Below are 15,857 nucleotides of genomic sequence, written 5' to 3' on the forward strand. Positions count from 1 at the left end.
AAGTCTTGAAATGGGGGCTGAATTCATGCATATTAAGAAGGCAGGAGAACCCAGAGCCAGGCAGATCAGAAAGAGAAGTGTTTTCATTTCAAAGCATATTTCTTCCTTGATTGAATAGGGCCTCCCCCCACTACCACCACCCAACCAGGGATGCTGGAATGAGGCTGGGATCCTGGGGTTAATCCCACCCAGACCCTTTCAGGGCTCAGATGCTCGAAGCAATAGGGGGTTCATGTATGGATTCTTTGATAAAACAGCAGTCAACGCTCTCAATGCTGTGGGGAGGCTTCAGTTCTCACCTGCAACAATGGTGAAGCTCAGCTTCAAAACCGCACCAAACACTGAATGAACCCGCCACACAGTGGGTCCAGAGCTGGCACCGGAGGTGCGGAGAGGAAATAATGTCTGCTCTTCAAAACCCCAGCCAAGACCACCAGGCAGATAAATAACCCAGGAAGGGGATGGACAAGGGAGAGAACATACCAGATATAGTATGGTCACAAAGAGGAAGTCACCAACTCAGCAAGAGGGGACACTTCCCAGAGGAGGAGACATAAGCTGGGTCTTTGAGGATGAGGAGATGTGCTCACATGAGAAGGCTTTTCCTTATATGTTGGTTTGGAGAACTTCTACTCATACTTCAACACCCAGTTCCTTCTCGATCAGCCTCTTTTCCTTACTAATTCTTGAGGTCAGAAACTGTCTGATTCATATGTATGTTCTAGTGCCCAGCCCAGGGCCTGACATAGCATAATAGCCAGTGCTCCCTGAAGTGAGTGGAAAGGAGTTGCAAACTGTGGGAACAGCATGTGCAAAGGTATGGAGGCAGACCTAAATCAGCGAAAGGGGTGTACATGTGCCTGTGTTTATATCAGTGAGGTTGTGTCTAAAAAACATCTGCATCAATAGGGAAACTGAAAACTGAGTCGCATTTCTGGGTTTTCACTTGAATATCTGGCACCATACAAAGGCAGCCTAAAGACCTGACTGCATCTGAGGCATATATACAATCTTATTCTCATTGTGGGGTGTTGTTTTTTTTTTTTTTTTTTGAAGAGTGCTCTGTGAATCTGTTTAGATGCTTCAAACATAGAGTTTAAAACTTGCTCTTGCAAATTTCAGAGATGGGAGCCACAGCCAATGTTTTGATCATTTGCCTCCTTCCCCTTCCAATAAACACCTAGCGTACTTTGCCAAGCTTTCTGTGGTCGGGATTTACAGATCTGCGATTCACCCAAGTGAGCCAGGGAACATGAAAAGATGTCGCTGGGGAGAAATATGCAGGGAAGGATGGGAGAGGTCAGAGCCTTCACCAAGCGGGACAGACTCCCACAGCTTTTCCTAATAAACAAGTTTCCAGGGCCTTTGAATTCTTCCGGAGAGGAGAGGGACGTTAGCGTTCACGTGGGGGGTGGGGGGTAGGGGTGGGTGCGGACATCACGGACAGAGGGCCTCAGGGAGGGGGTTAAAAGCTTGGGCAGGAAACAGGACTGGGAGGCAGGCTGGTCCTGGAGTGGTGGTTGCTGACAGCCATCATTGAGCACCTGCTGTTTGCCCATCACCAAGGGAGTACGTGGGGAACTGGTATCAAAGCTGGGTTTCCAGAGAGTCTGTTGCTCTGGAATCTGCTGTGATTTGGACAACGTGGAGTCTTTCAATGGGGCTGCGACCTGGGGCACGGTACAGACTGCTGCTCGCTGTAACATAGCCGAGGATGCTCGCTTATTCTGAGACACCCCCGCCCCCCGCAAATCTAGTTCTGCAGTTTAAAATGAGAGTATTTAAAACGGGATTTACTCTAGGCTTAGAGTGCCCTCTGAATGCCTCAAACCCACAGGACAAACCCTCTGCCAACCAGAAGTGTGCATGTGTAAATTCTGTTTCCTGTGCCCACATTGTGTTCACCACTTCCCTGAGCCCTGTAGGAGGCCAGCTTAGTGGCCACCCCTCCACGCAGCCCTCCTGGGCTCCTCTGGCCTTCATTTATTTCCTAGTCTGAAGATCCAATACTGATAAAAACCTGTTCCACAAACCGACTTCTTGCCATGTGCCTGCTCTGCACTCAGAGTTTTATATGCATTACCTGGATGAATTCTCCCAGCCCTGCTCAGAGATGGGTCCTATTATCTTCATTTCTCAGGTGAGACAATGAAACCCAGGGAGGTTAAGTGACTTTCCAGAGGCCACACAACTGGAAAATGGCAGGGCAGTGATTTGGACCCATTTATCTGTATCCCTGGGGGAGCCGGTGTTCCTACTAACTGTGCTCTGTGTCTCTCGGCTGCCTCCCCTCGGCAGCTTTCATTCCCCTGTCTCAGCACAGCCTCTGTCCCACCTGGTTAACCCTGACTTACCAGCTGAGGGGACTGACCTCTTCATCTCCTAGTGCCATTTGAACTCGTTTTTCACTGTGTGTTTAAAGCATCTGAGTATGGTCAGAAATCAGCATGTGGTTTCTGGAAGGTCACTCCCCCCATGCAAGTGTGAGCCTGTGGTTATGTGCATCTGTGTACACATATGAGAGCATGTGTGACTATGATTGTATGCATGTGTGAGCATGGGTATATGTGTGAATGTGCTGGAGGGGAGAGTGGGAGACAAGAACAGGAAGGGGAGCGTGAAGGAACTTAGGGTGATGGGCGGAACAGGTCTCTGGGAGGTGAGAGGGGCCAAGTGTTCCCTGGGCTCTCTGCTATACCCCCCAAAAGGGGCAGAAGTGGAGCAAGCATGGGGAGTCCCAGCAGAGAGCAGAGAGGGTGGAGGCCCTGGGATGGGGGAGGCCTCCGTGGGGGAGACTCCTCTGTGACACTCGCGCACTTGGTTGTGGCTGCCAGGCGCCCTGGCACAGACTTGCGTGGACCCACAGGGGAAAAAAAGACAAATTCCTTAAGAAAGCAGGACCTGCCTTAACCATGAGATGTGAAGACATATAGTAATAACTGCCATTAGCTGAGCACCTGCCACATGCTAAGTATGTTACATGCATGAACATATATAATCCTCAGACCCTTGCAAGGGATACATTATGAGTGGGGAAACTGACCCAGAGACTGGTGAATATGAGACATCAGGACAAGGATAGGTCTGGCTTCTGGTGCCTGGAGCTGAGAGGCCCCGGTAGGCAGTGCCAGGTCAACCAATCTGAACCCAAGGATGAGCTCTAGAGGGCCACAGAGCGGCCCTTCTTACCCAGGGACCCAGGGACCAAGCCTCCACCTGAGGGCATCAGTGTAACTGCAGAGTGGACCTGGGGGCTGCCAGGCCTAAGCTGGGAGGGGTGCCCAGTGCATCCGATTGAGGAGGACCCATGTTTTCCCCACAATTGGCACAGAGTACACATCTTGACAGAACTTTGGAGACCTTTGGATCTGAGTCTTGAAGGTCAAGTTTACGAAGGAGACTCCAGGGCATGTGCCTATTCTTACCAAGCTCATCCTGCCTCTGAGTCACTGAGCAAGCCCTATGCACTCCTCTGTCTGAGTCTTACCACCCTTCGGGGCTGAGTTCCAGGCCACCTCCTCCGGGAAGCCTTTCTTGTCTAGTCCAGCCCTGCTGATCATACCCTCAGGATGGCCGTGCCCCAGCCTGTGTGCAGGCTGGTTGTGACCCAACCTAGACTCTCCACTAGGTGAAAGGACCACTTCCTGAGGGCCCTGAAGAAAACAGGGTGGGACTGAAACGGAGAGGGAAGGGAGAGAAAGAGCCATTGTCATTTACTGAACAAGCTCAGAGGAGTTAGCAAATGTGGCCCGGAAGATGGAGATCCCTCGGGCAGGGGAGGAGGAGCTGCCTAGAGGAATCCATCAGGCTACAGGGGGAGAAAACCTTTTCCAGTGTTAGGAGGAAGGTAGAAGGAGGAAGGCAGGGGAAGTGGTCGGTTTATGTCATCCAGTTTCTCCCACAACATTTCCCCCCAATGAAACCAAAGAGAGATGTAGTGTAAGAAGATAGAGAGAGTATTTCTAACTTCAAGGCTTATTTTTAGTTTCCATGGAGGTAGATAGAGAAAATTTTGATCCCTCTTAGAGAAGTACCACATGATGCCACTGACCAGAAGAAAGAGCCAGCAATAACTGGACTGGGAACTACACAAGTCGTGGACTGTCTCCTCTGCTCCTCTGGCTCCTCTGGAGGAATCTGGCTTTGCCCACAAGCTCCCACTGAGAGATGAGGGAAGGAGGGAGTGGAGCAGCCAGAGGCTGCTATGGTAAGGGTCACGGTGACCCCAGATCAGAGACCAGGCTGGGGAGGCTGAGCCTGGGCCAGGCGGTGCATCTGGCTGAGACACTTGCAGCATCTCTGAGGATGGGCCAGGGGCTGAGGTGGGGGACCCCAGTGGGCTCTGATCATACTGCAGAAAAGCCGGTGAATTCTCAGCCCTGAGCTCCATCAGAGGAGGGCAGGAGGGGTTGAGAGAACAACCCAAAGGCTTCTCTCTCACTTTCCTGACCCCTCCCTCTTACCAAGAGAAGACCATAAACTTGCGCCTACTTTTAGAAGCTGTTTTGAGAAGAAGAGGAAAAAGGGAGAAAGACTGAATATTTACCTGAAAGAAACTGGGATTCCTTTCATTTTTAAACTCAATGACCCTCAACCGCCTTCCCTCCACTATCCTGATGGAGCAGATTTATCACAGAAAAGAAAAGGGAGCCTCACTTTGGGTGTAGTCCGTTGTATAACATGTTAAATTCTTGACCATGAAACAAGATTCATCTCAGGTTTGGCCATAAATTTATGCTGACGGTATGGTATGCACCTGTGAAGTTGTTCTTTTCTCTCAGAAAACTTACCATTTATCATTTAAAATCATTTTATCAGTTATCCTTTTAAATATTTTGAAACAGAGATCTTTGAAGACAGTTACACCCCATTCCTTCCTCCTTTCAAGTGGGAAAGTCCTTGCTGTGTTCTTTTAGTCTTCCACTCTAGTTCTACCTGCTCTCCAGTGCGCTTTCCTTTTTCTGTGGGAGAGTGGGCGGGAGGCCAAGGGTGGGTTTCCCAGCAGGCCCAGCATAGTTGGTGTCCCGTAGAGAGGATACATGGTCACTGGAGTACAGATTGCTGAAGGAGTGCCAGGTAGAGCTTTGTAGGCAGCCTGCAATGACTTTTGCTATCTTAGCTTTTGACAGCAAGAAACAACTATGGGTGACTTAGAAAATATAGATACTTGACAGGAAGACTGAAGAAAGGTATATCCAAAGTTAGTTCAGTGGCTCAAGGATATCATCAAGGAGCAAGGCTCTTTCTAGCTATTTCCCTATCCTCAGCATGTCAGCATTTTTTTCCTCATGTATGTTACCTCACAGTCACAACATAGCTGCCACAACTCCAGACATCACAGTCTCATACAACTGCTCTCAAGTTCAGCTCATGTGCCTCTCTTTTCTGGTAGGAAAACTGCCAGAAACTTGACCAGGGATGGCTCATCAGTCCAGTCTCCAGACCAGGCTCTGCACCCACCTTCCCTAATATCAGGACATCTGTTATCAGATATTCAGGGTTCTTAGCAGGTGAAAAGATTATGATGACTTTGGGCCAGGAAACCAGCAGTGTTTGTCAATGGTTCAAGTGAGACCAGGCAAGGAGAAGGAGCCAGTATAGGAAGTTTCATGTGGCGAAAGCTAAGAGGAGACAGCTAATAGAATTTAAAGTGGGTAGATGCTGAACTGCAGGGTAGATGATGATGATGATGATGGCGGTGGCCATGAGCTACAAGTTATGGAGCACTCACTATGTGCCACGCTTGATCCGTGCTAAGCAGTCCACACTTAATCCTCACAACAATTCTATTGTTTTACTCATAAGGGAGTTGAGATGCATTCCCACATGCTGGCAGGTGGCGGCACGGAGGTCATTCTTTCGCCACCCTGGTTGCTGATGTGGGTTGCTGGGAGCATTTCAAAACAGATGCTGTGTGTGGATGGATTCCTTCTTCCCTATTCTGTCACATAGTCACCAAATATTTAACAAGGTCTTCTCTGCCAGACTCACTTAGGATCCTCACATTCTAGGATACAGTGAAGGATAAAATAGACAATGCTTCTACTTATATAGAGCTACAGTCTAGTGGGAAGAATGGGAGATTATCTAAATTATCCAGAATAGGAAAGATATTACAGTAAAAGTTCAGTAGGACAGCATGGCAAGTCGGTGCCACCAGGAGTGCGTGAGGGAGAGCCTTCTTTAGATGGGATGGTCTGGGAAGGGCTCTCAGGAGATTGCACTTGGGCTGAAACTTCAATGGTGAGATGGCACAGCTGTGTGACCATCTGGTGGGAGAGAATTCCAGAGAAAGGAACAGCAAGGATGCAGGTTTGGGTGTTGTAAGTAGCGTTTGAAAAACACCCTGACAGGCACCTGGCTGGCAGGGACTGGGGAGTCTTGGAAAAGAGTCTGGATTTTTCTTCCAAGTGACAAGAGATGCAGTAGAGCATCTTCAGCAGGGGAATGCATAATCTGATTTATGCTTTTGGATGGGTACCCCTGTGCACAGAACTCCCCCTTTTCCTTGGTGCACATCGACACTTCCTGTTCTGTGGGCATCCATCATGTTTCCCAGGAGGACTGCAAGTTCTTGGAGGTGAGAACTGAACTCACCTCCTCTTGCACCTGCCTGAAGCCATGAAGCCATGACCAGCAGTGAACCAGTGACAAAGATGTGAAATATCATGAATAAATATTGAAAGGTTCTGTCTTTACCTGAAGGGACCTGAGGAGCAACTGTCCCAAGTGGAAATTGGAGCATGAAGGCATCTCCTTCTGAAGCTCTGGGCTCCACCGTTTCACAGAGGAAAGCAGCAGCATTACTTTCCTCCCTTGGAGATGTTTCTCCAGGTTGGTGGGGGTTCCTCTCCATCCAGCCTCCTGCCCAAGCTTGCAAACAGCCCTGGGTCTCATTAGGGGGAGGCTGTCAGATGATCTCAGCGTTCGGCAGATCATTCCTCCAATGAGATCTGATAGGTAGCAGACGTGTGTGCTGGGGGTGACCTGGTGAGCAGCTACCCCTCTGCCCCAGCCTGCCTGCCAGGGGGCTCTCCCCTCCCGCTCAAGGTGCTCTCAGAACTCAACTCTGAATTCACGAAACATGAGGCCGTCCCCCTTAATCAGAGCTGACTTATGGGAAAATTAAACACAGAAGGACACGGCAGCTCCAGGGAAGGTTCCTTCCCTGCCTTCCTGGAGGCACAGTCTGGCCCTGAGCACCTTCAGGGACAAAGACTGACCTTGCTGTCAGCCCCAGAGCTGTGACCCCAGGTGGCAGTTGCATCCAGATGATATGTTCATATTGACTGGAATGGGGGAGTAATAACAAAAAAAGAATAAAGGGGTGAACTTTCATTGTTGTTGTTTGGAATCATCTGTCTTCTCTCCAAGTCCTCATGGCTGGATATCATTGATTTTTCAGAAGTACTGAGTTAAAAATCTCATTAAGTTTTTCCAGGTGCATCAGTTACAAATTATCTAACTCCTTCTGGAGCCATTAGAAGGAATGCAGGTTCTATTTAAGGCAGTTTAAGATGGAGAGCCAATGGGGGCCCATTTAGAGAGACTGTTGGGGGGATGGGCACAGGAAACCTGCGAGAAAAGGGTTCAGAAGGTTGGACCTTGTGGAGAGGAGCCTGAGTGAGCCTGTGACATGACCCCGCTGTCGCAGTTTGGACGGAAGGACGAGCCAGGAGTCTCCTCTCTGAGCCACGTTGCACTTACACAGAGGACAGCAGGGTGACGCAGAGCCAGGGGGCTTCTTCTCCCAACCAAACTGGCCCGAAGAGCCTTTTGAAAGCTGCGTGGGCTCCCTCTCCACTCAAAAAGACCCTTTCTCATGAGGATTTAAAGCATATGCTTAGCCAAGGCTGTCAGAATGCATCATAGAGATGGTCCCAAAGCAACTGCGGAGCACCCCCCTGTCCTGATCAAAGCAGGGGCGGCAGACATCCCGCTGCCTGTGGACGCGGAGCAGAGCAGGGAGAGCCAGCTGGGGCTGCATGCCGACAGCCCTGCTGGCAGTGGTTTGGGGCTGCTGTCCACGCGCTGCTGACCAGTTAGGCAGCTGGACAGCCCTGTGCCCAAGGTGTCGGAGATGGGTCAATGACTGCTCTCGCCCAAAGCCAGGTTAAAGCAGCTAGAGCTGGGCCAGGGGATCAGAGTCAGGGCTGGGCGGGCTAAGGCCAGGACGGGAGGAGGCAGGCCTGCCTGGCTAGGTGGGAAACTGGGAAACGTGGATGGTGCTTATGTCCGGGAGGTGGGAGGAGGATCAAAGGAGACCCTAGAAGCCCCAAATCTGAAGCTAATTCTAATTACAACAGCTACCTTGCTTGAGCACCAGCCATGTGCCGGGCACCACGCCAGAGCTGTCACACCTGGCCTCGGGATGTCCTCCTGACAGGCCTGGGGGGTGGTCATGCGGGTATTTCCCTGTTTGACACATACCATAAAGTGCAGAGAGACGGAGTGCTGTGCCCAAATTGTGGCACAGGTCGGACTTGAACCCACTGCTGGGTGTGTCCTCACAGAGAAGAGAGGTGGTGATCAGAGGGCTGGGAGCCGGGGGCCCAGGGCTGTGCCGTGGGAGGCTGCCTCAGAGGAATTCCACGCGTGGGAGGCCCTGGCCCGGCAGGTGCACATCCAGGGAAAGGCTGAGAGAGAGGCATGGGGTCCATGAGTGGGGTCTCCCACTGGTGACCACTCAGGATGCACCTGCCTGCGCATGACCCGGAGGTTGGGCAGGGCCAAGGAAGAGCAACCCACACCCCCCTATCTCATAATTCTTCCCAACACCCTTGAACATGGTTTGTGGCCCCATTCTCTCGAAACATCTGCAGAAAAAAAGGTCTCTCAGAGATGAAGTGAGCAGTGGCTGGCTCATGGTCATTACAACAAAGAGGCGGTTTTCAGAAGAAAACTGCAATAACACAGGAGTTCCCTCTGGGATCCTAACAGTCTTGTCTTGGGAAGACTTCAGCTGAAGAAGGGGGCGCTGTGTCTAGGAAAGAGGCACAGTTGTGCCTCTGGATTCTGCTTTTTTGGTTCCTGGTGGCGGGGGTGAGGGGGTACCCCAGGATGTCTCAGGCAGGGCTGTGCGGGATCCACGCAGGGGTCCTGAGCCCAGAGCCAGGACGTCAGGTCACTCCGGGTGCCTTGCTGCATTATGCAGGCTGGAATAAGGGCCTGGCTAGGGAGCTTGTGCCAGGTCTCCCATATGCTCCAGCCCCATAACTGAGCTCTGGCTTGGTTGCCCCAGCAGCCCTGGCTCTGTGCCTCAGGTCCCCTGGTGGGGAGCTCGGTGCTGCTGCTGAGCCCTTTGCTCCGGTCCTAGTGCCCAATATATCAGACTTGGTGGGTGCTAGTCTGGCCTCTAGGGCGGGAACTTGCCAAGTGTTTCCACTCAATCACCAGACAGGCATTGGCTTCAGGGCAGATGAAAACTCCATCACCCACCAGCTGAATTACCTGGGGGAGCGACTTGATTGGCAGTGCTGCTTTTTAAGCTATTGGGTCAGCGCGAAACCCGCCCTCCAGTCCTGTTCTGTGGTGCTCTGGGATGCTACAAATCAGGCGTCTGCCTGGCCAGTGGCTCCCTGTTAAGCTCTGCACAGAGGGGACATCAGAGGGAGCCTGCAAGACTGGAAGCGGGAAAAGGGGTTTGCCCCTTCACATCTGCTCCCTGTTCTCATCAGCGGTGACCCTGCACTGGAGCAGCAGCTGCCACTTTTGAGGGTCCGTTCCCACCACACTCCTAGAGCCAGTCCATTGGGTCCTCCCAGAGGTCTGGGCCCCACTTTCGCAGGCCCCTCCTCCAAGAGTCTAGGTCTTCATCATCCCAAAGTCTCACCTTTGTTCCCCCATGCTAGGGGCTATTACTGATGCTGAACATCTTTTATGTCCTTATTTGCCATTTCTATATTTTGTTTGAAGTGTTTGTTGAAATCATCTGCCTAGTTTTAAAAACTGCATTGCTTTCTTAATACCGAGTTGTAGTTCTTTGCGTATCCTGCCATTGTTATCTCTGTGATATCTCGCATTCCCTTTGGCCTTTTCAGTTCTGCTCTGTCAATAACGCGCTTTTCTTCTCCTTATGGACACACCTGTTTGTACCTTAGAGTTTCCATCCATCCAGTGGGGACAATGACTCACACATAGGTGGTCGTGAGGATTAGGTGAGGTGATCCCTGTGCTGGGTGAAACAAAACAGAAGCTCCAACCCTGGCAAGGGAATCCAAGGTACAGGTGGAGGTGGCTGAAGCACAGCCATCCATCCCATTGATGTGGCAGCTCTCACACCATCGCTCTGGGGAGTACCAGCCCTCTAACGAAGTCTTGGCCCAGGCCTAGGCCCAGGGTCTTTCCTTTGGTTCCCCAGGGGCCAATAGTTGTTTGTTTGTTTGTTTGTTTGTTTGTTTTAGATTCCACATATAAGTGAAGTCATACAGTATTTGCCTTTCTCTGTTTGACTTATTTCACTTAGCATAATATCCTCTAGGTCTGTCCTTGATGTTGCAGATGGCAAGATTTCATTCTTTTTATGGCTGAATAATATTTCATTGTATATATGTACCATCTCTTCTTTATCTCTTCATCTATTGATGGACACTTAAAGGTTGCTTCCGTATCTTGGCTATTATAAATAATGCTGCAATGAACATAGGGATTCATATGTCTTTTTGAATTAGTGTTTTGGGTTTCTTTAGAATAATACTCAGAAGTGGAATTGCTCAGTTCTACTTTGTCTCTTTATTTTTTATTTTTTATTGTATTTTTCCCCATTACCCTTTAGTCTCCTATTACCCCGGTTCCCCTGTAACCACCCCACTGTCGTCCATGTCCAGGAGTCCTTTTTCCTTTTTTGCTCAATCTCTCCACCCCCTAATCCCCCCTCCCCTTAGCTGTCATCCTGTTCTCTATCAATGAGTCTGTCTCCGTTTTCCTTGTTATTTCAGTTTGTTCATTAGATTTCCACATATGAGTAAAATCATATGGTATTTGTCTTTCTCTGACTGGCTGATTTCATGTAGCATCATATTCTCCAGGTCCATCCATACTGTCACAAAGGGTAAAGTTGTCTTCTGTTTTATGGCCAAGTAGTATTCCATTGTGTAAACATCCCATAGTTGTTTTTTCCACTCATCTATCAATGGACCCTTGGGGCTGCTTCCATTCCTTGGCAATTATAAATAATGCTGCAATGGACATAGGGATGCTTATGTTTTTTCAAATTAGTGTTTTGGGTTCCTTAGGATATATTACCAGATGTGGAGTCATTGGGTCAAAAGGCAGATCCATTTTTAATTTTTTGAGGTATCTCCATACTGCTTTCCACAGTGACTGTACCAAACTGCATTCCCACCAATAGTGCAGAAGGGTTCCCCATTTCTCCACATCCTCTCCAGGACTTCTTGCTTGTTGATTTATTGATGACAGCCATTCTGACAGATGTGAGATGGTATCTCATTGTGGTTTTAATTTGCATTTCTCTGATGATTAGTGACATTGAGCAGTTTCATGTATCTATTGGCCATCTTTATGTCCTCTTTAGAGAATTGTCTATTCAAGCTCTTTGCCCATGTTTTAATTGGGTTGTTTGGTTTTTGGTGTTGAGTTTTGTAAGTTCTTTATAAATTTTGGATATTAAACCCTTATCAGATGTAACAGTGAATATGTTCCCCCATTCTGTGGATTGTCTCTTTATTTTGTTGATGATTTCCTTTTCTGTGCAAAAACTTGTTAGTTTGATGTAGTCTCATTTATTTATTTTTTCTTTTGTTTCCTTTGCCTGGGGAGATATATCCGATAAAATATTGCTACAAGCAATGTTTGAGATTGTGTTCCCTATATTTTATTCTATGATTATGGTTTTAGGTCTAATATTTAAGTCTTTAATCCATTTTGAATTTATTCTTGTGTGTGGTGTAAGATGGTGGCCTAGATTCATTTCTTTGCATGTATCTGTACAATATTCTCAACACCATTTATTTTTTGACTAAAATATCTTTAGCCCATTGTACATACTTGCTTCCTCTGTCAAATGTTAATTGACTATAAAGATATGGGTTTATTTCTAGGCTCTCTATTCTGTTCCATTGATCTAAGTGTCTGTTTTTATACCAGTACCATGCTGTTTTGATTACTATGGCCTTATAGTATAGTTTCATATTAGGTAGCATGATTTCTTCAACTTTGTTCTTCTTTCTCAGGATCACTGTTGCTATGTGGGGCCATTTGTGGTTCCATATAAATTTTTAAAATATTTTTTCTAGTTCTGTGAAGTGTATTTTTGGAATCTTGGTTGGAATTGCATTGACTCTATGGATTGCTTTGGGTAGTATGGACATTTTAATGATGTTAATTCTTTCTATTCATGAACACAGTATGTGCTTCCAATTATTTCTATCTTCTTCAATTTCTTTCGTCAGTGTCTTATAATTTTCTGAGTACAGGTCTTTTATATCCTTGGTTAGGTTTATTCCTGGTATTTTATTCTTTCTGAAGCAACTGTGAGTGGGGGTGTTTTCTTAATTTCCCTTTCTGTTAGTGTTTCAGGTTTCTTTGGATTAATACTCAGAAGTGGAATTGCTGGGTCCTTCTTTGTCTCTTGTTCATAGCCTTTGTTTTAAGGCCTATTTTGTCAATATAAGTATTGCTACACCAAGTTTCTTTTAATTTCCGTTTGGATGAAATACCTTTTTCCATCCTTTTACTTTGAGTCTGTGTGTCTTTTGATATGAAGTAGGTCTCTTCTAGGCAGCATATATATGGGTCTTGTTTTCTTTCATTCAGCCACCCTATGTATTTGATTGGAGCATTTAACCCATTTACATTTAAAGTAATTGTTGATAGATATTGGTTATGTATTTTTTTCCTTCTTCTTCTTAAAGAAGTCCCTTTAGCCCTTTTTTGCAATACTGGTTTGGTGGTGATGAACTCTAGGTTTCTTGTTTGGGAAGCTTTTTATCTGTCCTTTGATTATAAATGATAGCTTTGGGTAGAGTAATATTAGTTGTAGTTCTTTGCTTTTCATCACTTTGAGTATTTTATACCAATCCTTTCTGGCCTGTAAAGTTTCTGTTGAGAAATCAGCTGAAAGTCTTATGGGAGCTCCTGTATGGGTAACTAACCACTTTCCCTTGCTGCTTTAAAGATTCTGTCTTTGCCTTTAACCTTTGGCATTTTAATTATGATATGTCTTGGTGTGGTCCTCTTTGGGTTCATGGTTTTTGGGATTCTCTGGGCTTCCTGGACTTTTACATCTATTTCCTTCACCAGGTTACGGAAGTTTTCAGTCATTTTTTCTTTAAATAGGTTTTCAATTCCTTGCTCTTTCTCTCTTTTTCTTCTGATACTCTTATGATGCAAATGTTGGCACACTTCAAGTTGTCTCAGAGGCTCTTTAAACTATGTTCATTTTGCGGGGGGAGAGATTCTTTTTTCTTTTTGTTGTTTTGATTGGGTGCTTTCTGCTTCCTTATCATCCAAATTGCTGATATGATTCTCTGCTTCATCTTATCTGTAGACTTTATTACAGTTGTTGTATACTTCATTTTTGACTGGTTCTTTTTTATGTTTCCTATCTCTATCTTTATGGTTTTTAATCTCTTTGTCAAGTTCTCACTGAGATCATTGAGCATCCTTATAACCAACGTTTTGAACTCTGTACCTGGTAGATTGCTTGTCTCCATTCTACTTAGTTCTTTTTCTAGATTTTTGTTTTATTCTTTCATTTGGGACATGTTTCTTTGTCTTTTCATTTTGATGCCCTTTCTATAATTGTTCCTATATATTAAGTAGAGCTAATATGTCTCCCAGTCTTGGTAGAGCAGCTTTTTGTAGCACTGCATGACCTGTGGAGCCCAGAGGCATAGTCTCCCTGGTCACCCAAGCCAGGTATTCCAGGTATGTCCCTTGTGTGGATTGTGTGTGCCTTCAAATTGTAGTTGAACCTTGACTGCTGTTGGAACATTGAAGGAAGGGATTGACCCTCAGGCTTATTGGTTGTGAGGACTGGCAGTGACTACAGTGGAGGAGCTGTTGTTCAGGGACTGACCCTATTGAGCAGGATTTGCTTTAGTGGGGTTCTGGTGCCTGCCAAGTCTGCCCTTTGAGTGTGTCCTTTGTGGAGGTGGTTGTGTGGTGCTCTGATGTGATCTAAAGCTGGCTATTGTGTGTATTTGTTATGGGGCCTCTTGGGAGGTGCATGGCAAGGTTAGCTGCTTCCTGTGCCTTCTTCTGGGCCAGTTGGTATGAGCTACAAATTGACCTGAAGATGGTTGCCACTTGTTCTAGTCTTGAAGGTGCCTGAGAAAGGCTTAGCTATAAACTGAGGCTGGTTGTCACTCATGCTGGGCTTGGAGCTGCTTAGCAAGAAGTACTGGGCACACTGAGGCCAGATGCTCCTTGTTTAGGAAAGTCTACAGCAGGAGCCAAGATAGGCCATATATGGAAAAACCACAGGAAGCGGCTTGGGTGAATCTGCAAATTAGGTGTGGTGAGGTCGTAGGGAATCATCGGGGACAGGGCAAACAGTGTTAGCCAGGTTGATGGAGACTCAGATACGGCACCTGACTGTGCCTGCACCTGTAGAGGAAGGGCTCCCCAACGAAACAATGGCCTCTGCCTAAACTTCTATTTGGGAGAAAACTTCCCCTCCAGTCCTCACCCTGAAGCTAAACAATTCAGTTTCTTTTTATTTGTCCCTAGTGCCTTTTGAGTTACTACCCAGCAGCGGAGCTCAGAATGGGTGAGACCATCAGCAAGTCAAGTCCATGCGTGGGCCCTTTAAGAGGAACTCTTGGGACTCCATAAAACTTCTCTTTCACTCAGCCACAGTCTCTGTTGGTTTTCACAGCCTGAGTTATAGGGACTTCTCTTCCTGGCCCTGGAACTCTGGACTGGGGGACCTGGTGTGGGGCTGGGACTCCTCGTTCTTCAGGGGAGACCTCTGCAACCAATATATTCCTCCCTATTTTTAACTGCCACACATGGGTATGGGACCAGCTTGCTCTTCAACTCCACCCCTTCCTCTGTATATCATCAGATGTAGGATTGCTGATCAGCTAGACTTTAGGTGGCTTTCAACAATAGTTGTTTTGTAGTTATTTGTAATTTTGATGTCGTCATGGGAGGAGGCAAGTACAGCATTACCTACTCTGCCATCTTGACCAGAGGTCTATAGCACATCCTCTTTATCCACTCACCTATTGATGGACATCTAGGTTGCTTCCATATCTTGGCCATTCCTAGTAATGCTACAATGAACATAGGTCTTTTTGAATTAGTGCTTTTGTTTCTTTTGCATAAATACCCAGAAGTAGAATTGCTGGATCATATGGAAGACTCTATTTTTAATTTTTTGATGAATTTCCATATTGTTTTTCATAGTGACTACATTAATTTACAATCCCATCAACAGTGTGTGGGGGTTCCTTTTCCGCCACATCCTCATCAGACACTTGTTGTTTGTTGACTTATTGATGATAGGCATTCTGAGAGGTGTGAGGTGATATCTCACTGTGGTTTTGATATGCATTTCTCTGATGATTAGTGATATTGAACATCTGTATGTCCTCTTTGAAGAATGTCTATTCAGGTCCTCTGCCAATTTTTAAATTGGATTGTTTGGGGCTTTTTGCTGTTCGGTTGTATGAGTTCCTTACATATTTTGGATATTAACTTCTTATCAGATGTATCATTGGCAAATATCTTTTTTCACTAGGTTGTCAAAAGAAAACAGTGAGTTGTCTTTTCATTTTGTGGATAGTTTCCTTCTCTGTGCAAAAAAAAACCCCTTTTTAGCTTAATGTAGTCCCATTTGTTTATTTTTTTCTTCTGTTTCTCTTGCCCAAGGAGATATATCCAAAAAGATA

The sequence above is a fragment of the Pteronotus mesoamericanus genome, unplaced genomic scaffold, assembly GCF_021234165.1.
Source record: "Pteronotus mesoamericanus isolate MK-2021 breed Mesoamerican mustached bat unplaced genomic scaffold, CSHL_Meso_final scaffold_54, whole genome shotgun sequence".
In the NCBI taxonomy this organism is placed as follows: domain Eukaryota; kingdom Metazoa; phylum Chordata; class Mammalia; order Chiroptera; family Mormoopidae; genus Pteronotus; species Pteronotus mesoamericanus.